The sequence below is a fragment of the Tasmannia lanceolata genome, unplaced genomic scaffold (genome assembly GCF_043159265.1).
Source record: "Tasmannia lanceolata isolate RefF3 unplaced genomic scaffold, GAP_Taslan_0.1 ptg000012l, whole genome shotgun sequence".
NCBI lineage: Eukaryota > Viridiplantae > Streptophyta > Magnoliopsida > Canellales > Winteraceae > Tasmannia > Tasmannia lanceolata.
This window is the reverse complement of record NW_027518689.1, coordinates 3455421-3480667: the sequence shown is the minus strand read 5'-3', so window position 1 is coordinate 3480667 and position 25247 is coordinate 3455421. Positions and strand designations below refer to the sequence as shown.

At 39.2% G+C, this 25247-nt stretch overlaps 1 pseudogene across 1 annotated transcript; it reads left to right on the top strand.

Annotated features, from left to right (window-relative positions):
* The first annotated feature begins 5717 nt into the window (after window positions 1-5717).
* LOC143887553 (serine/threonine-protein kinase ATR-like) lies at window positions 5718-24744 on the top strand (annotated as a pseudogene). The gene is made up of 16 exons (XR_013254240.1): window positions 5718-5971; window positions 6065-6224; window positions 9944-10056; window positions 10438-10772; window positions 10880-11001; window positions 13188-13332; window positions 13744-14308; window positions 14418-14493; window positions 14881-15241; window positions 15836-17091; window positions 17704-19609; window positions 20377-21255; window positions 21663-22229; window positions 22867-23490; window positions 23608-23802; window positions 24223-24744. The product of XR_013254240.1 is annotated as a serine/threonine-protein kinase ATR-like (transcript).
* Window positions 24745-25247: the final 503 nt, after the last annotated feature.

Below are 25247 nucleotides of genomic sequence, written 5' to 3'. Positions count from 1 at the left end.
ATAAGTGAAGAGGACATTTGATTGGAAGGAGTCGCAGCAACAGCTAGATCATGCTTGGTGTGTAGAGGACATTTGATTCTTAGTCTTGTAATTTATTTGGCACATTATCAAGTACCCTTTTTACCTCCTTATTAATTCTCATTTTTTTTGTCTTCAGGAATTTTCGCTCACAACTTCTTGAATAGGTTCAAGCAACTGAGAGTAAAACTGAAAGTGGCTAACCAATCCCTTAGCAGCCCCCCATACAAGCAGGGTAACCATCCTAGGGGATTAGTGAAGATAATATTAGGCATAGTTCTTTTAGTTTCACATTGAACCTCACAAGTTTCATTGGTAGGGGTGGGGTTCTCCACAAGATCAGCTAGGCCCTACTAGCCCTAGGTTTCAGAGGCCCTGGCCATGCAGGGTAACTATACAAGCATGGTTTATTCAAGGTAGAATTATCCATGCATTGTAGCCAGGCTGCCCGGAGGTCTGTTCGTTTGAGACTATGTCATCCTATTATGAGTCCAATAATTCGTTCTTGGGCTCACAATCGTTTGGCATAATCTTAAAAGGTTCAAAATAACAACATAAAAATCTCCAAAAATAAAAAAATGACAACATAAAAACCTCCCACAAATAAAAGGGTTAGAATAATCTTATAGAGAAATAAATCTTAATTTTATTTATACAAAACATTATTTATTTACAAGTGATGATATCATATGATACATGAGTATGTATTTCGACGTAAATACATGCCAACAAAATGTAAAGTGGGGCCCTTATATTTTTTAGATTTCATAAAATTTTGGTCCTCAGCATATAGGAAGCACATGCCCCAAAAATCATCTCCCTAAGATGATTCAAATTACCCTCTGATCTATGTAACATTGACGACTTAGAAAGTTTAAAAAAATAAAAATGACAGCATAAAACCAACCAGAAATAGTAACATAAACCCCTCCACAAATCAAAGGGCGAAGATATTTTCAGTCCCCCCACAGTACGCATGCGCCCCCCTTATAATGTGAACAGTGGGCAACTTTAACGCTTTTTGATGTCCGATCACGTTAAAAGGGGAGCGTATGCGTACTGCAGGGGGAGTGAAAATATCATTGCCCAAATCAAATGTTTAAACTCGACAACGAGTGAATGCAACTGATCTTAATTTTTTATCTACTACTTTATTGTTTATAAGTGGCAATTTTATGTGACAGTTTGTATTTCAACATTTATAAATACATGCCTACAGAAAAAAGTAAAGTGGGGCCTTCATTTGTCTGTCCCCACGGTGCCCAAAAATCTTATTAAATTGATGTTCCAAACCCTCAAATATCTAGTGTAACATAAAAAGTAGGGCTGCAACTCGAGCCGGGTTTTACCCGACCCGCATCGACCCGACCCGAAAATAGCCTGGGTTGGGTTCCGGTTTCATGGTTTCGGGTCGAGCCGGGTTGAGCATCCAAAAGCCAGCATGAATCTCAGGTCGAGCCGGGTTTGAAGGGGCCCGACCCGACCCGACCCGACCCGAGTTACATAAGTTATATAGTATGTACTTTTTTTTCTTCTATTGTTAGTTAAAAGTTAAAAGTGAAAACCCACGCACCCACTGTTATAGTATGTGAGTGCAATTTCTGCTTCTATGAGTTGAGTTGATTCAAGTGTTTGATTCAGCATTGTTTGATTGTCATTACAACATTGTTTGATTCAAGTGTAATGTGAGTGTAATTACATCATTGTTTGATTCAAGTGTAATGTGAGTGTAATTTCTGCTTCTATGAATTGAGTTGCTTTGCCAAACAAGAGTTTTCCTTAGAAAATTGCGTCAACGTGAAAAAACTCGACCCGACCCGAGATTTATCATGGGTAGGGCCGGGTTTGAGAATCGTGGGTTTTCCGAAAAAAAAACCCGACCCGACCCGACCCGAGATATTTCTCGGGTAGGGTTGGGTTCTCCAAAACCCGACCCACCCGACCCGAGTTGCAGCCCTAAAAAGCCTCCACAAATCAAAGGGGTAGACTATTCATATGGAAAAGATTTGTGGGGACGACATCTTTATTTCTATCTATTATTACTTTATTATTGTACAACTGAAAGTTTAATATGATACATACATGGATGAGAATTTTAGTACAATTATATGCATACAGAAAAAAAAAATGAAAAAGAAAAGTGGGGTCCTCATATTTAGATGGTCCCCACCGTAGGTAGGCCATGCCCCAAAAATATTCTCCAGATGATGATCCAAACCCTCGATCGGATATAAAACATGATCGGTACAACATTGATGACCTAGAAAGTTCAAAAAGTGACAACCTAAAAACCGCCACAAATCTAATCTAATCTAATCTAATCTAACTACTGTATATAAAGGCGGAATCGTGGGTTAAGTTCTTCCACCCTTTGCCGTTATTTCCACTTGTGTTCCACTGCCATAATTTCAATTGTATCCCACATGTAAGGGCATTTGTGTCATTTACCGTTATTTCCGCTTGTGTCACACCTTTTTACCCACACGTCAGCATTACTCTTTTACCATTAACCCCTTTGCTGATATCTAACATCTCTAGAAATTATTTGAGGGTAATATCGTAATCTACATACGAAAAGTACTGACACGGGTACCTGTCTATGACAATTACGGCAAAAAACTACCAAGAAGAGGTAAAGACATATGACAATGACGAAAGAACTGCTTTATATTACGCATGCAGGACACTTGCAAAATATTAATGGATTCCGGGCACCTTAAGAGGAACAACAATTATGGAAACCCCTATCGATTGGAGGACTAGGATCAACCTATGGAAATGGTTTTACGGGCACAACCGATTGATGTTGTGTTCCATCACATGGACGATTTAGATCAACCTATAACCATGGTTTAAAATTTCGGTTTCGGTAACCGTTTCGGACCCCACCCAAAACCAAAATTTAGGTCCAAAATTTGGTAATTTGGTTCGAAATTCCAGACCGAATTTTCGGACCGAAATTCCTATGGAAAAGATTTGTGGGGACGACATCTTTATTTCTATCTATTATTACTTTATTATTGTACAACTGAAAGTTTAATATGATACATACATGGATGAGAATTTTAGTACAATTATATATGCATACAGAAAAAAAAAATGAAAAAGAAAAGTGGGGTCCTCATATTTAGATGGTCCCCACCGTAGGTAGGCCATGCCCTAAAAATATTCTCCAGATGATGATCCAAACCCTCGATCGGATATATAACATGATCAGTACAACATTGATGACCTAGAAAGTTCAAAAAATGACAATCTTTCTTTCGTCCATGATATTATATCCAATTTGATCTCAGAAGAGCAATATGGTTCTAGTGTTGATCATTTCCTTGAAACACTGCCATTTCGTTCAACCCAAAGGTTCCATATGATTGCATGTACGGGATGGAGTTCCACAATGATTGGTCGAGCCTTCCATGGAATGCTCCCCCCAATTCGTGATAACCTTAGAGATGCTCCTCTGCATTACCCAAGTTATTCTGAAGAATCTTAAAGTTTTCATCCATATTGCGTGAAAGTACGGACAGTGGATGAATAGACAGCCGAGAGTTCACACTAGCTTGCCATGTGGATAGATCTTCTCTTCAAGCGATCAAGCATTCATGTGAAACTGTCCAAGCAAAAGTCATGATTCGATGGGGAATCATTGCTCTCCATATGCGAGACCAGTTTGAGGGCCTTCCATTGCTACTGTTTATCTCCCGAAAGAAAGATTTCACAGAGAATTCTCGCTCGGGTCCGGGGTCCATATACATCAGTTGGACACCTGCTCAAATAGATATAATGTGGCTGTAGTGTGGAGTAAAGTCACAAGAGAATTAAATCTCATCTTCTTCCTTTAGATTCCTACGAAGTCTAATATCCTAGAACATGTTCCCATGGCCACCTCATCTCACTAGATTGTCCGCCACCGTGGATTCGGGGTTATCTGCTAGTCTGAAAAGTTAGGGTGGGAATCACATAGGCATCTCTCCCCCAACTATAGGTCCTTCCATAATCTAACATTGTCTCCCCGTCCCGCCTTGAATCTGATGTAATTTAAAAAGAAAGGCCTCGCGTATGAAATCAACTTCCAGGCGCCGGATCCCTTCCTCCTAGGTGGGTCTCTGCACATTCAGTCGCCCCATCCCCTTCCGTATTTTCCGCATATGATGGTGTGCCACAAAGCCGAATTTTCAACCCCAAATCTCCATAACCACTTCCCCAACATTGATATATTACGAAGTTTGATTCCTCCAATCCCAAGCCCTCCGTTCTTTTTAGAGATGCATACCTTTTTCCACTTGAGCAGATGCTTGAGACTCCCCCCCCCCACCTCTTGCAGGAACTCCCTTTGTAATTTTTCAATTCGGTTTGCAATCTTGACAGGTATCTTGAACAGTGACATGAAGTACATGGGTATATTGGACATGGCTTAATGATGGTAATTCTGCCCCCGAACGATAGGTATTTTCTTCTTCCATGATGCTAGTTTTCATTCGATCCTCTCCACGATCATGTCCCATTGTGCCTGTTTGGGGATCCCATATCCCAAGGGGAGGCCCAAGTAAGTTACTGGTAATGTACTCTCCGTACATCCTAGAATTTGGGCGTATTTGCCGATTAAATGGTCTTCCAAGTTTATGCCTGCAATTCCACTTTTGAAGAAATTTATCTTTAGACCCGTTGTCATCTCGAACCACCTGAATAACCGTCTGAGATTTACGACCCGTGATTCCTCGTCCTTCAAAAGTAACAATGTATCGTTAGCGAACTGCGGATGAGAGACCGTCTCGGAATTACGATATGCTTTAAGCCCAGTGATGAGCTTCTATTAGGAAAAACCATAAATACAATATAGTTACGAAAGGTGACTTCTAGAGTGAAAATTTTACTTAGGCAATAGCTTGGAAATACATATAAAGAATGGAAACGAACAAATTGAGTTAGAGAAGAATTTCTAGCAATTGAACAAATTGATTGACATCATTCACACAAAATAAGGGAGCTTTTGTAGGTCTTGTTGGTTTGACTAACTATTCTTGATAGGGAACTTTTGGAATTTAGTGATGATGGTTTGTGATTTCAAAAGAAATAAAATTAGTAATTTATAGGTGTGTGTCAGCTTGTTTCGCTTTTGAGGTAGCGATTCGGGTTTTAGGGTTTTGAAAAAAGGAAAAAAAAAATTCATATCTAAAAATTTGCCCCAAATCCGGGTCATTACACACCTTGAGTAGGGGACTGTGAAACTGGATTTTCATGTCTAGTGGGAGCTGTGAAACTAAATACGACCTTCACCAGTAGGGGTTGTGAAACTGCCTATGACTACGTTGGACCGATCACCAACCTATTGCCAGTAGTAAACTTCCCTACCTTGCATGTAACAATCTATTGTCCCTACCTCACATGTAACAATCTATTGTCCAGCCATGGTTTTAAATTTTGGTTTCGGTCCCAATTCCGACCTTGGCTGAAACCGAAATCCAGTAATAGGAAAAAAAAAGTAATATTTTATTACATCCGAAATTTCCGCCAAAATTACTCAAATTTCAGAATAATACTATTTTTAAAAAAAAATGAATTTCCTGAAATTTAGATTCAAATTTTCGAAATTTGGAACCAGCCCCAATGTCTAGGTGAGTGTCCTATCTTCCGGAGCAAGCCGAATTAGAGAGAAAGAGAGAGGGTGGCAATATCAAAAGAAGAGGATGTGCTATTTTCTATTTGCACAAAGGTGTGCCAAAGACGCCCATATGCTTCGATGAAAAGGCACAAAGAGTACATTTCGAAATCGAGAAGGAAAGCAAGGAAGAACAAGATTCATCCATGGCGAGTCTTTCAAGCCTTGTTCACGAGCTTCGTGAACGCATAGCAGCTTCTTCTTCCTCTCCTTATGAGCCAGGATCCTCAGATTTCGACCCTTCAGAAACCCGATTTCGCACTGTACTTCCTAACCTCCTCCAAGCCTACGTCCTCTCTCTCTCTCTCTCTCTCTCTCTCTCTCTCTCTCTCTATATATATATATATATATATATATATATATATATATATATATACTCTTTAAATTTCCCCTCTTGTCTTCAACTTCTAAACAAAACTTTTACAGCGTTGAAGCTTTTATCTCACACCGCGAGGAATTTCCCCGGAGTTTTCTATCATGGGAAGGCTAGTGCTATTCTCCCCATCATCGGTCGAATCTTGCCTTTCTTTTCGGAGCCCGCTTTCCGGTCAGTCTCTGTATTTTTCTCTCTATATATATTCATCTATCTTTATCTCTCTAACCTAGGTAATTTCTCTAATAAAGAAGGGAACTCATAAGATTTCTTCAAAATAATGGAATCTCCAAAAACCCCCAAAACATAAAACAAAAAAAAATGTTTTGGAACACTTAATAGAACAGTTCATTTATTATGTCAATTGATTAAGCTATGCAGGATTAAGACAATGAGTAGTAAAAGTTAGAATAGAAATACACATAGAGGCTTAGGAAAACATAAAACGAAAGAATAGAAGAATTTCATCATAATAAGGATATAAGTAAATATCTATTTGGAAGAGGAGATGGCTCAAGAATTTCATCATAATAAGGATATAAGTAAGTATCTATTTGGAAGAGGAGATGGCTCAAGGCTTGGATGGAATCTTGGGATGCAGAATAAACTCCTTTCACCCACCTCTTATCGTGGGCTACCTCTAGGGGGCAGTAGGCCTAATAAGGCGAGTTGTGGCCATATAGTAGAGAGGGTAGAAAGAAGACTGGATACATGGAAAAGGAATTTAGTCTCGAGAGGAGGTAGAGTCACTCTCATAAAAGCAGTTCTAGCAAACATTCCTATTTATCAAATGTCGGCATTCAAATGCCCAATGAATGAGGGGCTCAGATGATAAGAGTAGCATTCCTTTGGTGAAGTGGGAGTAAGCGTGTAAACCCCTTAAAAGCGGGGGCCTTGGCATTAGGAGAATAAAGGAAACAAATATTGCCCTATTAAGAAAATGTCTGTGGAGGTTTGGTAAGAAAGAGAATCATCTCTGGGTTAGAGACTTAGAGTTATTGAAGGTAAATATGGTGCTTCACCGGGACATTGGGTTACAAGAGTGACATTATGGAGAGATATCTTGAAATTTAGTCACCTGTTTGCAGCTGGTGTAAGATTCAAAGTCTATGCAGGGGATAGAGTTCGATTCTGGTTAGATAAATGATGTTATGATTGACCCCTAAAAGATATGTTCCCGGATTTGTATGTGATAGCATTGTTCAAATTTGGTTTTGTTAAGGATCATTTGGAAAGAAGGGAAGATAGCGTGGTTTGGAATCCGAGGTTCAAGAGGAAATTCTTTGATAGAGAACTTGCATCCATTGCTAGGCTATTGACAGTACTTAAATAGGGATACATTAAGCAAGATGGGGAGGATAAATGGGTTTGGATCTGGAATACATCTGGTGAGTCCTCGGTTAAGTCGTCTTATCATCATTTAGTGGCTTGTCCTAAGGTTTCCAAGGTAGCTAGAGTGTGGACATTCCAAGCCCCCTTAGAATGTGCACCTTTGGGTGGGTGGCCTTACGTCAGAGAATTCAAGCGGTGGACTTTCTTCGCAAGAGGGAGATGCTAATTGTGGACCACTATGGCTTATGCATTGAGGCGGGAGAAATAGCGGACCACCTTCTCATTCATTGCAAGCTAGCTCGGGAGGTGTGGATCAAACTCCTAAGTAGATTTGGTATCAATTGGGTGTTCCTAGAAAAACTCGTTGATCTCCTTCAATGTTGGTCATTAGTCCCTTGGAAGAAGAAAGGAAAAATCTTATGGAATGTGTATTTCTTAGCTGCTGTTTGGGTGCTATGGAAAGAAAGGAATTCAAGAGTTTTTAAGGGGGTCTCAAAAAGTCCGGCCTTCCTGACGATTTCCTGGGTGAAATCTCTTCCAAGTTTCAAATTTGTATCAGCCTATGACCTATGGGAAGGATGGAAAGGAGTATGTTGTAGAGTGGAAATTAAGCAAAAGATTGTTCAAGAATGGGTTCCCCCCACTCCTAGCTTTTTAAAGTTGAACTTTGATGGCTCTAGTTTGGGAAACACCGGTCTGGCGGGAAATGGAGGCATTCTTAGAAATGATCTGGGGAGGTGCTTTGGGCATTTGCGGGTCCCATAGGGGAGGCGGACGCATCCAAGGCCGAGGTGCAGGTGGTGCACCAAGGCTTAAAGTTGTTGGTAAGAGATCGCTTGGACAATGTGGTGGTATAAGGGGCACCCTAAATGTCATTCCGTGGCTCAATGGTTCACAAAATCAATTTTGATGGTTCGAAAGATTCTTTGATGAGATGCAAGATTGGGTGGCCTTTTTCTCATCGATAGTGTTTCATCATGTTCGTCAATCCGCTAATAAGGTGGCGGATAGCCTAGCTAGAGAAGGAGTTTCAAAAGAAGCCCTAGCGTTGTTTGATTCCTTTCCTCCCTGACTTCATATGTAGTTGCTATGTGATTTGCCCTCATTTGTATTGTGCATATTTTGTACTTTGACCATCTCGGTTTTTTTAGCAATAAAATTGGCTGCCATTAAAAAAAGGATATAAATAAGATAAATGTAAAGGAAATAATGGTTATCTCTTCTCTTGACATGTTACTTTTATCATTTTTTTATTAATCACTCTTATAAACCTGCCTAAATTCTTCCAATTTTTCTTTCTTTCCAACAGTGGCAGTCTAGACAGTAGTTGGGAGCTGATGGTTTGCATTTTTTATTAGTCACTCTTAGAATTCTTCCAAAAAATGTTTTTTTTTCCTTTCCCACAGGGGCCACAGTGGCAGTCTAGACAGTAGTTAGGAGCTGATGGTTTGCAATAACAGCTGCAAGTAGATTAATTGACTTGAACTGATAATGGTGAAGATCATTTGAAGTAGGAACTCATGAAGCTATTTTGGGCTGTGACTGCTTTAAGCCATACTTTTATCGCCGGCATTGCCTTTCAACTGCAGATTCTGTGATCTGGATTTTGGTTGCTTGGCATTTGAGAAACTTCTCTTGAGTGGGCCCATACTAATTGGATCATAGTTTTAAAACTCCCCATGTCATCATGGACTCCTCCGATGTAACTCCCTTTTACCTTGGTCGTGTTCCACTCTTTGCCGCTGCATTCCACAGTTTGCCCTAGAGAGTCAATAAAAACTCCCTTGACTCTCCCGAGTTATGACTGTGTGAACCGAGTACTCAGCCACGCCAACCAAGTACTAGACCGGGTTGTGCCGAGTCGACTAGGATTTTCTTCGACCGCGTTTTGACCCGCATCCGTCTTTTGAAACACTGCATTGGATAAAGTGCTTTTACTGTTGATTATTGTTATGAGATCATCATCCTTTTAGAAATTGTAGTTGATGCCCTTGTCCCGCAATAAAATGCTTTTCTGCTATGATTTGTGGACACAGACACGAGTGTCGCGTGTCAACACGGACACAGAGTGTCGGACACGGCGAACCGACACCCCTAAAATAGAAAGTACATAATCATGGTTTGTGGACACGGATTTGTGTGCCGAGTTGTACACAGATGAGGTATGTAACATGGCAACCCCTAAAAATCTAGAAATAGTGTCACACTCATACACATACATACATATAAAGTTACTAACACTTCTAACAGTATACTTAAAAAGTGTCTAAAGGAATGTCGACACGTGTGGACACGGGTGTTGTGTCGGACACGACACAACACGTGTGCCGGCCTTAAATTCAAAGTGTCAGCCAAATCATAGCTTTTCTGTCACATAGTGCTGGTATTCTGAGGGCATCTTAGATAGGTATATGCCGTTGTTAAATTATTTTCTTCTCATTATGTGTTGCATGCCTTGATGCCTGTTAGTTTTTTTAGCATTTTGATATTGTTTGTGTCAATTTTGACATCGTTCCTTCTGCAACATGTCGGTTGGTGGACGGTATTGTTTGAACTTTCAGCTCTCGTCACGGGGTGATTTTTGAGACAATTGCATCACTTCTATCCTTGCTCCGTACAGGAGAACGAGAAGCATATCGCCAGTTTTTCTTAGATGCCATGTTGGTTGTTGAAGGTATCATTCCTCAGTAGTCATTCACCTTTGAAAAATATATTATGGTATGGCATATCATATACTTGCACATACATATGTGTGTGTTACATGTATATATTTATACTTTACATCTCCATTAGCATTTATTTTCTCACATTTAGTCTATTCATGAGATGTGTGGGGACCATGGTTTTAAATTTCAACCAAAATGCCGAAAAATTTCTGGAAATTTCAGATTTTGTCCGGGACCTAGACCACATTTCTTAAAATTTCGGCCAAAATTTTAAAATTTACACCGAATTTTTAAAAATTTCCACCGAAATTTCGGTTTCAGAAACCTTGGTCAGGACTCAGGACTTGAGCTCTGTAAAAAAAAACTGACATGATCTTCTTTTCATACAGATCTTTTATATGTGGCATCACTGTATGCAGACAAATCAAATGTCGCCGGTTCCACTAAAGTGTCATTGAAGTGTTTCCACGCGTCATTCGCTTTAATATCTAGTGCCCCGGCTCTTCTTAGTCACCTCCCAGCATGTTGCAGACCCACAGATGGCCCTGGTGTTCTGATTGATCTCACAGATAAGCCAAGGTGGCAACCTTTTGCCACTTGGACTATTAAGCTTCTTAGTAAATGTCTTACTGAAGGAACTCTTTATGTGGAAGGACTCATCAATGCATCTTTCGTGACTGCTGCGTGTACTCTATTATGTTATGGGGATTCTGCTTTGCATATGGTAAGTAGCATCTCAGATATGGTGTTGGGCATTATTAGTTATTTAGTTGAATTCTGAGATGAGCTTAAACCAATAGTTTTTAATTTGCTGATTCTTTACATTCTAAGGCATGCTTTGACTTCACGCGCATTACAACATCAGTGATAGATGCAGATATTGTTCCCAGTGAAAAACTTATTCGATCAATATCGTCCATTTTGAGCCAAGATAAAAAGGAAATAATGTTCAGGTATGCCTTCATTTTTTTTTTGAATAATTCAGGTATGCCTTCAGCTATCATAAAATCCCTGCCAACTTGTCTCTGTCTAGCTTGAATTGTATGCCTTTAACGTGCTACCATAATTCAAAAACTTATGAAACAGTATTGGGCTTAGTACATATATTGATACATACATATTTTGTTTTTGAAAGATATCTATAGATACATACATATGTAAGTACGTATATGTATGGATGTGTATTATATGTATGGATGTATATATAACACATATATACGTATTGATGTGTATTATATACGCATGCCTATGTGACGCTGTGAGGGTCATATCCATTAGATCCTTGATAGCCATATCCATTAGGTCTATCATTGATCTTCCCACAATATGTGGATTAATTGATTAATTGTTGCTGCTCCCTCTCAACTGTAGCTATGTTGGCACTCATTGTTTTCATCTTTGGGCGAAGATCAGAATGGAGATCCCAACAAATATCTTTTGCATCTCCTCTTTTCTTGCAATGAACGCATTTCATTTTGTCTCTATCATCCGTCAGTGTCCCTACACATGGTTGGCTTCTTCCACAATTGTTTCCACCTCCTTTATTGCCTTCAGTATAATCTGCTACAAGAGTTGAATGCTCTACTTTTGTAGCTGAACGAGGACCATAAAGGTTGCCTTTCGATTGCTACTTGGATATAACTATAGATGGATTCAAGAGGAGGTATCTCATCTTTCCCAAGCACCTGAACCCGTTGGAATTCTAGATCTTGGTTCAAGCTTGCTAGAAATTAAAACATCTTGCGTTGCTTGGTTTGTTCTTTATATCTTAGAGACTAGGGGCTATTGGCAGAGAATGATCTAGTTCCAATCCCCATATGCAGCTGGTAAATTCAGGATACATCCTTCCTTTAAGAATAGGTTTGTGCTACTGTTTCCCATATATCCTAGGCAGTCCTAAAAAATAGTAGATTTCTACAAATACTTGTCTCCATTGAATGTGAGAGCCAAGCCATCATTGTGGGATTCTCACCTTCCCAATCATCATGGGATGGATCTTTTCTTTGGGTTCTTTAATCTTCTCGGTTATTTAACACAACTTACTTCGGCTACCGGTAAACATCCTATCCGATTATACCCATTCCAAATAGTTTCTTCCATTAAGTAATCCTGGGTGCTCATTGTTATCATTAATCCTGGGTTGCCATTATGAATTTATGACTACTTCAGTTGATTACTGGTTGTTTAACGTCAGACACCTTATTCAATGCTTCTTCCATAGGCAATATATCAAATCAAGATCTCACCCAAATAGAACATCGATAGAAAGAGATTAAGGATAGATTTATATGTTCTCAGAATGTCTTGCTCAGAAAATCTTCCTATTATGTTTTTAAAGGTAATATTTTTTGGACAAATAGAAAAATGACAAACCATTGAAGTGGGTTTGGATTTCACATGATTTGTCTTAACAAGATGGAATTAAGTTACGCGAAAGGATTAATTTTTTTAGGTTGTTATACTATTTTTATGTCTTCCTATCGTGCTTCAAGTTCTGGTTAGTATAGGCTGAAATTTTTGTCTTTGTTTTTTATCAATTTTGAGAGAAATGTAATAATCTGTGCGGCAGAAGCTAGTCTATTCAGAAGTTATTCTGAAAGTTCATGGGTACAAATTCAGAATATGGATAGTAGAGTTTCCCACGGCCCTATATTGTGGTCATATCTTGCAATGTCAAAAGTTTATTTTCTCTCTTTTGGGGAGGTAAATTGGAGTTTTGGGTGACCCCTGCCAGTTTTTTTTTTTTGAATGGTACCCCTGCCAGTTTATTAATTAATAAAAGAAAGTATTAGCATTACGTCTGAGTCAACTAGTTTTTGGATCTCAAACCAGAGGCTGTGCAGGAGACTCCAAACCCTCCATAAACAGAGAATGTTATTGATATGAGTAATGGGAGAAAAAAAGATGACAATCATCTATAATCTGACTCCCATTTCTAGAATAACCAAGCATCATTTTGTGCCGTGGTTAAAGGTTTCTCATTGGTGACGGTACAAACATGTGGCTGAAATCTTTAATGTGTCTAAGCTCAAGAACCTGCATGTGCTTTGAGTTTCATTTTGATTTTTTAGTTAATTGAGCCCTAATTTCTTGATTACCATTTCTCTATTAAGTTGTCACTGAAAGATTTCCGTTCCAGAAATGCAGTGTATGATTCATCCATGGGTGCTTGCCTCCATGTACTTCACTCTAGCTGTCAGGATGATGTTGTTCAGGTCACTGCCGGTGACTTAGTTAGTGTTTTTCCTCAATCAATACGGAGCACAGATAGCCCAGAACTGGAGGTTAATATTTCTGCCCTTTTGTTCTTATGTAAACACACATGGCTATTCTTGTTTTACAAGTTTTACCCATTTCTTGGTAGCTGGTACCTATGTCACAAATATCTCCAATATTTTCAAAATATCGCATTTTTATTGCGACATTTTGATAACCAGAACTTGAAATATCACGATATTATCCTGATATTTTCACGATATTTTTATTTTATATTTTTTCTTTAATTTTATGTATTTTTATATTTATATAATTTTATTTTTATTGTTTTTCCTGATATAAACCCTACAAAATAAAAAAAATTAATATACTTGCCGAGAAATTCCCGAGAACGATATTTGTGACATAGGCTGGTACTTGGTATGAATTTGAAGGGTTAATACTATTGATTGGAGGGGATATTTCCATATCCATTTCAGGTTGCTTTATGCAGTGCATACATAAGAATTGCTAAAATCTGCCCCCTACATATCTGGAGGCCAGGGATCCTCATCAATATGCTCTGTTCTTTAAAACCTCCCTTGCAATTAATTGATTGCATTAGAGTGGCCTTTAGGTATAATTGGCCCAGATCGTATGGGAGAGAAAGTCATCAATGTAGACATCAGAGGTGGCGAAGGATTTGAGAACTCTATAGTTGGAGAGAAGCGCCCGGCTCAGAATGTGGTCAATTTAGCAAGTAAACGCCAAAAGATAGAGACGGAGAGATTGCTTTCTAATACTAATGCCCGACTGGGCGGTGAGGGTGCTTGTGTGTCTACATGTGAACGAGACAAAGAGTATGCTAATTACATGGGTGAATTACTTCATTCTTTTGTTGGCATTTTGAGTCCAAGTGATTCTAAAGCTGCTACTTTGACTCAGAAAACTGCTTTGATGGCTCTTAGCATGCTTTGCATTGTATTCTGTAACTATCCTCAGACCAATTTGTCTCTTACCATTTTTCAACATGTGATTTGTTGGATACCTCAGATATGTGAGCAGGTATGTGGAAATTGTTAAAAGCACTAGCAATTGGTTTCTAGAATACCGCCCTTTTATTTTTTTCTCTTCTCCCCCCTCGTATTATTCTAGTTAAGATTGCTTCTTGCAGGCAAAAGAAAGCAATTCACTCACATTTGATTTATCCATCTATTTGGAAGCAATTCACAGCATACTACTTCTGCAAGGTACGTCAGTTGACTGTCTTTTCCCAACTTTCACATCACATAATTAGACAGAATAGCTAATTCTTAGCACCTTTTCAGGCTACCATGGTTTTGAATTTCGGCCGAAATACCGATATTTCGGCTGAAATTTTGGATTTCGGTTGGGACCGAAATTGCAATCACCAAAATCTGAAATTTCGGCCAGAGAAAATGTGATTTTTTAAAGTTTTTTCCCCAAAATATCGGCCAAAATTTCAGTTTCGGCTGTCAGAAACCGAACCCAAAACCAAAATTTAAATCCTTGCAGACTACTATGTCAACCTTGAGACCTATTCACTCTTCCCGAGCTTGCAAGTCTGTTTCCGATTCTGCCTCATCATTTTATATCTTGTCTATTCTGTTGTGCAGGTTCTCTTCCTTTGGGAATGAGGCCTTTTAAAGATGAGGATAATGGGTGGATGAATTGCACAGGGACCTCAAGTTATGACCATCCCAGATATGAAAATTTAATAAATTTTGTGTTAAAACTTCCTTGGACTCATTCTCTCCAAGTTACCCAAGCTCATCCTCTCTGGAAAACGAGATGTCTCTCTCTTCAAATTCTTTCCAAGATCGGAGTTAAAGTAAAATCTGAAGGCGATCTTGAAGTCCTGGACTTGGCTCTTCATGATGAAGATGAAAAGGTTAGAGCTGAAGCTGTTATTTGTATGCCTGTGATTGTCTTGTGCTCTGGCGGTAGTCTACTACAACCTATCTTTGAAAGACTGGAGTAAGTCAATTATAACTTTTTTAACATATTTACATATGCAAGTTATGATTTGTTTAATTTCACAATTTCAGTGAAAATAATGTATGGGGTTCAGGATACCACTATGATGTGGACCGGTCCCGGCCGAAGAGTACAAGGGCCTAGTGTAGTAGGTGTGTCAATTATAACTTTTGGAAGAATTGCTAAAATCTGCCCCTACAAGAGATTGTGGTTCTGTAATCTTTGTACTTTCCTTTTCAGTACGCCTAGTTTTAGGTACCTGCAACAAGTAGGGATGGCAACTTGTGACCCAAGCAACCTTTGTCCAGCAATCAAACAAGCAAACACATTGTAAACATAGATATTGTATTGCCCATTTCTGTTTTCAAGCAGTACTGATCTTAAAGTCCCCTTGGCTATGCCCCTCACGATCTTTTTTTTTTATATGGCATGCCCCTCATGATCCATATATTTTATTTTATTTTATACTATAAAACTTGTCTTATTCACCAAAAAGATTGAATGTTTTTGAAGTTTAATGAACTTCACGCAGAATGTATACACGGTCCTCTAAGTTATTTTATTAACTTTTATTTATTTGTTGCTCAATTTTAGGTTACTGGGGAAAGATAAGTGTGACCAAGTAAATAAAATTGTTCCCTCTTCTCTTGGCGACTTGTCATGCCTTTATGGATGTTCTAATGCCATTGGTGATCTAAACGGAAATTATTGCAAAGTTTTCCCAAATAACTACCACAAGGGGAAGATTCAGACATTGGATTTTCTTTTGAGAGGATTTTGGTGTCCACAGTGTGACAAAAGGGTTCTGCATGATCAAGAACAAAATTCTGAAGTTCTAAATCTATGCCAGGTGCAAAGCATGGAGGCCGGTTTTGACTTTGATTTTCTTACTCTACAGCTCTTTTTTTCACACTTCTATTTGATGAGTCATCAGAAGAGGTTCAACTTGCGTGCATTGGGATCATCTCTAGAGTTCTCCAACATGGGCCTCAAGATATCCTGCTTAAAACAAGATTTCAATGGACACACTGTATTGAATATTTGCTTCTTCACAGAAAGAAAGCTATAAGGGAAGCATTTTGTACACAGATTAGCTGCTTCCTTGAAAGACATGCTTTGGATTGTTTATTTATTGATGGGGAGACATGCGGCAAAACAAAAGACCAAAAATTTCTGGACAAGTTGAAACATGCTTTGGCAGAAACTGATGATCCCCAGATTTTAGAGACTTTGTTGGAATCTACGGCTGAGATTATGAATACTGTTGATGTACATGGGCAGATTTTCCTTTTTTCGCTTATTTTATTGGTTGACCAGCTTGATAATCGTCACGTGACTGTAAGAATGACATCATCAAGATTAATACATAGATCATGCTATTTCCATCTTAAAGGAGGATTAGAATTAATCCTTTCTAAGCTTGTTCAAATCCGGGATGAGTTGTTTAATTATCTTTGTGCAAGACTTGTGAACCGCCCTGCTATGATCCGAGAGTTTGCAGAGGCTGTTGTTGGTATTCAAACTGAGGAACTTATTAGGAGAATGGTTCCTATCATTCTTCCAAAACTTGTGGTTTCTCAGCAGGATAATGACCAAGCTGTGATGACCTTAAATGAGCTGGTGAAATCTTTGAACACGGATTTAGTACCGTTGATTGTTAATTGGTTACCCAAAGTGCTTGCTTTTGCACTTCTTCGAGCTGAAGGGCGGGAGTTATTCTCTGCTTTGAAGTTTTATCATATGCAAACTGGGTCCGATAACAAAGAAATATTCGCAGCTGCTTTACCGGCACTTCTTGATGAACTTATATGCTTTCTGGGTGATGGTGATTCAGATGAGACTAACAGAAGGTATTTCCCTCTCTAGAAATTCCACATTATTTTGACAAAAAAATTGCATGTATTCTGTTTCATACCTATGTCACAAATATCGTTCTCAGGAATTTCTCGGCAAGGGAAAATCTCGGGATATTTTTTTTTTTTCAGGTTTTACCGGAAAAAAACTGAAAATATATAAATTGAAATAACATAAAATAAAATATATAGTAAAAATATAGAGGACGAGCCTTGGCGCAATGGTAAGGTTGCTCCATTGTGACATGGTGGTCACGGGTTCGAGTCACGGAAACAGCCTCTCTACAAAGCAGGGGTAAGGCTGCGTACATCTAGCCCTCCCAGACCCCGCAATGGCGAGAGCTTCGTGCACTAGGCCGCCCTTTTTATAGTAAAAATATCGTTAAAATATTGTTAAAATATCGTGTTATTATAGTAAAATTATCGCGGTAAATGAAAATATCGCTATTTTTTTAAATTCTCGAGATTATCTCAGGATTTTGTCGTTTTATCAAAACACTGTGATAAAATCGCTATATTTTGAAAATATCAGAGATATTTGTGACATAGTTTCACTCATTTGTGGACTTGAATACCATATATTGTTGTTAATTCCCTTGCTAATTACAGGACCACAAGAATTCCTCAGATGATAAAAGAGGTTGCTATAATCCTCACAGGTTCTGATGATCTGTCAGGATTTTTGAAGAATCACTTTGTTGGTCTTCTTAACAGCATCGATAGGAAAATGCTTCATGCTGAGGATCTATCACTGCAGAAGCAAGCCTTGAATCGCATAGAAAAGCTGATTGAAATGATGGGCACTCACCTTAGTACATATGTTCCTAAAATTATGGTTCTTCTAATGCACGCCGTTGATAAAGAAACACTTCAAAATTTTATGCCAACGCTTCAAGATGGAATGCTCGGATGATGATATTATTTTTGAGTTGATACACAAGCATCTTGCTAGAGCATTTAGAGCTGCCTCTGATACTATAGTCCAAGACTCAGCTGCATTGGCTATACAGGAGCTGCTTAAGCTCGCCGGTTGCCAGACATCACTGGACGAAAATGTTGCAGTTTGTAATGGAAAGGAGTCAATAACGATTGGGAGTGTCATTACCGATAATTGCAATGAGATTAATAATAGGGGTCAGAGGTTATGGGATCGTTTCTCGAACTATGTTAAAGAAATAATTGCACCATGCTTGACCTCGAGATTTCAACTTCCAAACGTGGCCGATTCAACATCTGTGGGATCCATTTACAGGCCTTCCATGTCGCTCAGGAGATGGATATTCTTTTGGATTAGAAAGTTGACGGTACATGCAACTGGGTCCCGTGCAAGTATTTTCAATGCATGTCGTGCTATAGTAAGGCATGATATGCAAACAGCAATGTATTTACTACCATATTTAGTTCTGAATGCTGTTTGTCATGGTACTGCCGAGGCATGTCAGAGTATAACAGAGGAGATACTATCAGTTCTCAATGCCGCAGCTGCGGAGAACAGTGGGGCCGCAGTTCATGGAATTGCCGGGGGACAGAGTGAGGTTTGCATTCAAGCTATATTCACTTTACTTGATAATCTAGGGCAATGGGTAGATGATCTCAAACAAGAGGTCGCTCTTTCCCAGTCACTTCAAAAGCAATCATCTAAAGCTAAGGAGCCTCTATCTGATTTTGATCAACAACTTATACAGTGTAACAATGTATCTGAGCTTTTAGATGCCATTCCAAAAGTTACCCTAGCTAGGGCTTCGTTCCGTTGTCGGGCTTAGCTCTTTGCTTTACTTTGAGTCACGTGCAGACTAAATCAGGGTCTTTTAACCCAGCAGCTGAGAAGAGTGGCATCTTTGCGGATGAAGATGTGTCATTTCTCATGGAAATATATAGTGGTTTGGATGAACCCGATGGTCTCTCTGGATTGGCGCATCTATGGAGATCGTCGAGCCTACATGATCAACTGTTAATCAACGAAAAAGCAGGTAATTGGGCTGAAGTTTTAACCTCATGTGAGCAAGCTTTGCAGATGGAGCCGAATTCAGTTCAGAGACATTCAGGTGTTCTTAACTGTTTGCTAAACATGTGCCACTTGCAGGCCATGGTCACTCATGTAGATGGGTTAATTTCTAGGGTGCCCCAATACAAGAAGACTTGGTGCATGCAAGGTGTACAGGCAGCGTGGAGGCTTGGACGATGGAATTTAATGGATGAGTACCTTTTGGGTGCCGATAAAGAAGGCCTTATCTGTGGTAACTCTGAGAGTAATGCGTCCTTTGATATGAATCTTGCGAAGATTCTCCAGGCAATGATGAAAAAAGACCAGTTCATGGTTGCCGAAAAAATTGCCCAGACAAGACAAGCTTTGCTTGTTCCTCTAGCTGCTGGCGGCATGGACTCTTATATGCGTGCGTACCCATTTATTGTAAAGCTTCACATGCTACGTGAATTGGAATACTTTCATGCTCTTTTGACCGATAACTCGTTCTTAGAAAAATCATTTCATTTGGATGATTTGAGATTCTTGAAAGTAGGGCTGCAACTCGAGCCGGGTTTTACCCGACCCGACCCGAAAATAGCTTGGGTCGGGTTCAGGTTTCATGGGTTTCGGGTCGAGCCGGGTTCAGCATTCAAAAGCCCGCATGAATCTCGGGTCGAGCCGGGTTTGAAGGGGCCCGACCCGAGTTACATAAGTTATAGTATGTACATTTTTTTCTATTGTTAGTTAAAAGTTAAAGGGATAATTACATTTACACCCCCTCTAGTTTCTGACACATCCACTTCCACCCCTATAGTTTAAAACGTGACAAATACACCCTTGTAGTTTCAATTTGTTTAAGGTAGGTCCCCTCAGCTGAAGGTTCGTCCATAGATTGAAGGGTTAGGATGATCCGATGGAGCTGATTTTTTGGGCACACCTTATCTATGTCAGGACCCATCAAATGAACGCTTTGGATCATCCAAACAATGTATGTGAGTGTAATTTCTGCTTTTATGAGTTGAGTTGATTCAAGTGTTTGATTCAGCATTGTTTGATTGTAATTACAACATTGTTTGATTACAGCATTGTTTGATTCAAGTGTGATGTAAGTGTAATTACATCATTGTTTGATTCAAGTGTAATGTGAGTGTAATTTCTACTTCTATGAGTTGAGTTGCCTTGCCAAACAAGAATTTTCCTTAAAAATTTGCGTCCACGTGAAAAAACCCGACCCGACCCGAGATTTATCATGGGTAGGGCCGGGTTTGGGAATCGTGGGTTTTCCGAAAAAAAACCCGGCCCGACCTGAGTTGCAGCCCTACTTGAAAGTAATTAACGACTGTGATAATTGACTTAAATTTACGCAACCTTCATTGTGGGCAAGGGAGCCATTGTTGGCTTTCCGAAGGTTGGTTTTCAGTGCTAGTAATCTTGGTGCTCAAGTTGGGAATTGTTGGCTTCAATATGCAAAGCTTTGTCGTTCGGCCGGCCACTATGAGACCGCGAGTCGGGCAATTTTAGAAGCCCAAGCTTCTGGTGCGCCAAATGTTTACATGGAGAAGGCTAAGCTTATGTGGAGTACTAGAAAATCGGATTGTGCCATAGAAGAACTGCAACAATCACTTTTAAACATGCCTGTGGAAGTTCTGGGTACAGCCGCTATGTCATCCCTTACCAGTCTATCACTTGTTACACCCAATGCACCTTCTCTATGTGCTATTGAGGCATCGAGCGAGAACAAAGACATGGCTAAAACCCTTCTTCTTTATACCAGATGGATCCATTATATTGGTCAGAAGCAAAAGGAAGATGTGATAAGTCTCTATTCCAGAGTGAGGGAAATCCAACCCAAATGGGGGAAGGGATACTTTTTTTTGGCTAAGTATTTCGATGATTTGCTTGCTGATGCCAGGAAACGTCAAGAGGACAACCTAGACGGGATAATGGACGCACGTTCCCGGCCCAGGAGCGTGCCATCTGGCGCTGGTGGTTCTGTAAATCCAACTGCTGAAGAGAAGCCTTGGTGGTCCTACCTTCCAGATGTATTGTTATTTTATGCAAAGGGACTTCACAGGGGTCATAAGTATCTTTTTTAGGCACTGCCAAGGTTGTTAACCCTCTGGTTTGAATTTTGGAGCAAATACCAAAAAGATGTTTTATCATCCAATAAAGCACTGAAAACTGTTCATGGAAGGGTTGGTAATTTGTCTCAAGCATTTTTTTTTTCTGTCACAAATATCTCTGATATTTTCGAAAGATCGCATTTTTATCGTGACATTTTGATAAAACGACAAAATCCCGAAATAATCCCGAGATTTAAAATTATAGCGATATTTTCATTTTTATCATAAATATTACAATAATATCCTGATATTATCCATATATTTTTATTTTATTTTTTCTTAAATTATATATATTCATATATTTTTAAAATAATTTTATTTTAAACATTTTTTCCCGATATAAACCCCAAAAAATTAAAAAAATTAATATATCCCAAGATTTTTCCTTGCCGAGAGATTCCCAAGAACGATATTTGTGACAAATTTTTTTCCCCCGTCCTTTAATCACTTTCAATATCCTGATTTTTCTGTTCTTTCAGGTCATGGGTGTCATGCGAGGCTGTCTAAAGGATTTACCTGCATATCAGTGGCTAACAGCCCTCTCTCAGTTGGTTTCTAGAATCTGCCACCAGAATGAAGAAATTGTTCGGCTAGTCAAACACATAATAACATCTGCTTTACAGGAATACCCACAACAAGCTCTTTGGATAATGGCTGCAGTTTCGAAGTCTACAGTTGCTGCACGGCGTGATGCGGCAGCTGAGATCATACAAGCTGCACGGAAAGGGTCCCGCCATGGAAGTGATATCAATGGCTTATTTGTTCAGTTCGCCAGCCTCATTGATCATCTTATTAGGCTGTGCTTTCACGCAGGACAGCCAAAGGCAAGGACAATCAATATCTCAACGGAGTTCGGTGCCTTGAAACGAATGATGCCACTGGGAATCATAATGCCCATTCAACAAGCCCTTACTGTCACCTTACCCTCGTATGATACAAGTATAACTGATTCTAAATTTGATATTTTCTCAGCCGCAGACCATGCTACTATATCAGGAATTGCAGATGAGGCTGAAATCCTTTCATCTCTTCAGAGACCAAAGAAAGTATGTACATAGTTGTCAAACTCGTAAGATTTATATGAGTCAACTCCCGAGTCGAGTTGAGTCGCATGGGTGACTCGCATAGCTGTCAAACTCTTATGAGTCGTATGAGTCAACTCCCGAGTCGAGTCGAGTCGATGTGCTTTCGAGGCGAGTCACATGGGTGACTTGCCTCTGTTGAAGACTTGTCTAAGTCGTTTGGTGACTCGAATGAGTCGCTGGGAGTCGACTCGAAAAAAAAAAAAAAAAGACTCCTACGAGTCAAGTCGCTGGGCCTGGGCTTTCTTATTTTGATGGTTGAAAACTTGGAAGTTGGAACTTAGAACTTAATTATTTTTGTGCATGCAACTTACAAGCATATAGTTATTTATAATTTTGTCTAGTGCTTTATCTATGTGCTATTGTGTTATATATTTTGCATGCTTCATCTTTTGATATATAATTATATTTTTTCCATCTAAATTTCTATTCTTGTCAAAAACTCTACGAGTCACTAGTCATAAAATTAAGAAATCGAGTCACGGGTCGAGTCACAGGTTGACAACTATGGTTGCTATAATGAAAATTTCCCCCTTTGGGCTGGTCTACGCTTTGGAATTCATCTTTTTAGTAATAACTGTACATGTGCTGGATTTTTCAGGTTATTTTTCACGGTAGTGGTGGTATTGATCGTCCCTTTCTTTGCAAACCAAAGGACGACCTCAGGAAAGATGCACGCATGATGGAGTTCACAGCGATGATCAACCGTCTATTATCCAAATACCATGAAAGTCGCAGGAGAAAGCTCTATATTCGTACCTTTGCTGTGATTCCACTCACAGAGGATTGTGGAATGGTAGAATGGGTGCCTCACACTCGTGGGCTACGGCATATTCTTCAAGACATATACATTACTTGTGGAAAGTTTGATAGGCAAAAGACTAATCCTTGCATTAAGCGTATATATGATCAGTGTCAGGGTAAGATACCTGAGGATGAGATGTTGAAAACGAAAATCCTTCCAATGTTTCCTCCTGTTTTCCACAAATGGTTCTTAACTACATTCTCTGAGCCGGCTGCTTGGTTTAGGGCTCGGGTTGCATATGCCCACACTACTGCGGTTTGGTCCATGGTTGGCCATATTGTAGGTCTGGGTGATAGGCATGGGGAGAACATCCTCTTTGATTCCACCACAGGTGATTGTGTACATGTTGATTTCAGTTGTTTGTTTGACAAGGGTTTACAACTTGAGAAGCCTGAATTGGTGCCTTTCAGACTGACCCAGGTAAAAGAACTCATCCTACAATTGTAGTGCCTATACCAGCAAGACTTGTCCTAAATATTGTTAAATTGGACATGCAGAACATGATTTGTCCTAAATATTGTTTAATTGAACATGCAGAACATGATAGATGGTTTAGGCATTACTGGGTATGAGGGCATTTTTTTGAGGGTCTGCGAAATCACACTTTCGGTTCTGAGGACACACAGGGAGACTCTACTGAGCGTTCTTGAAACTTTCATCCACGACCCTCTTGTCGAGTGGACAAAATCTCACAAGTCAAGTGGAGTAGAAGTTCAGAATCCCCATGCACAGGTACGAATCATCATCATCGTCTTCGTCGTCGTCGTCGTCGTCGCCATCATCACCATCATCATCGTAGATGTCATTAATCATTATTATCACGACACCACCCTTTGTTTTAACCCGGAATTTATCTAGGAACACGGGGTGGCACCTTAAATTTTATTAATAAGATAAAAAATAGTTAGCCTCTAACAAATCAAGATTCAAGAAGAGGAAAAACAAAACCCCTTTACAAAAAAAAAAAAACACAGCAATATTTGTTTAGTGCGAATATAAGGGATACATAATTGGTCGCATCTAACAGCTCTAGAATTTTTGGGGAGAGTAGCAATCTCAGTACGACACCACCCTTATTATTACTGCCAAATGTAGCACAAGCAAGGCCTTGATTGATTATTATCTAAATGTTTTTCTGTCTGAAAATTTTAGAGGGCCATCAGCAACATTGAATCAAGGCTACAAGGAGTTGTAGTTGGTGTCGGAGCAGCACCATCTTTGCCACTAGCTGTAGAAAGCAAGCTCATCGCTTGATTGCTGAAGCAGTATCACACAAAAACCTAGAGAAGATGTATATATGGTGGATGCCTTGGTTTTAATAGCAATGGCAGGGGTCTTTGGATACATCAAATCAGCAATGGATATTTTGTATCATTCCTCCTCTTTTCTCTGGTTTGCCTGGCCATGTATCATTACCAGGGATGGGTATTTTGTGTCATTTCCCTCCTTTTTCTCTGGTTTGTCTGGCTATGGCAGATTTTTCATTCATTTATGCAAGTAAAAGAACCTATGAATGTTGCCATGGACCATCTGCAGGGATTTTGGTTGTAGCCTTGTTAATGGGGGTGGGGGAATGGGATAAATTTTGTATTTTGGGTGATTCTATGTATATAGATCATTGAGAAGAGGAGATAGGTGCAAATGAAATTGTTGGAAATGCATCATCAGTGTTGAAATTGAAACTTTGAGTTATGCTTATGTGAGGCTTAATGGGTGTTCATACTTCAAAATAAAATCTGAATATGTTCACTTTACCTTTCTAAAAATGTTTGAAAGAAAAAAGGAAGTGAAAATATCAGAATGTAGAGCAGATAGGAATATTGGGATGACAAGAATATAAATTATAATAATTTTTATGATCTCTAGTAATGGGATTTTTCCTGTGTAGAAGCTACATTTTGAAACTGGGTGTATGAACTTTCTCTACATTTCAGTCAGTAAACATGCCCAAGACCATCCAATTTGGATTGGTTGCCCAAAGTGCAAGGGCAAAAAGGTTATGAAGCTGATGGGATGTCTGGGAGTTTTTGCAATTTCTGAGATGAGTATCTTTGTATCAATACCTATATATAATATGAATTGTTCCATTTATTTTTTCTATCTATGCTGTTTTTTTTCTTTAATAATTATTCTGATAGTGTGGCAATTCATTTTTCAAGTACAGTTTTTTTTTCCAG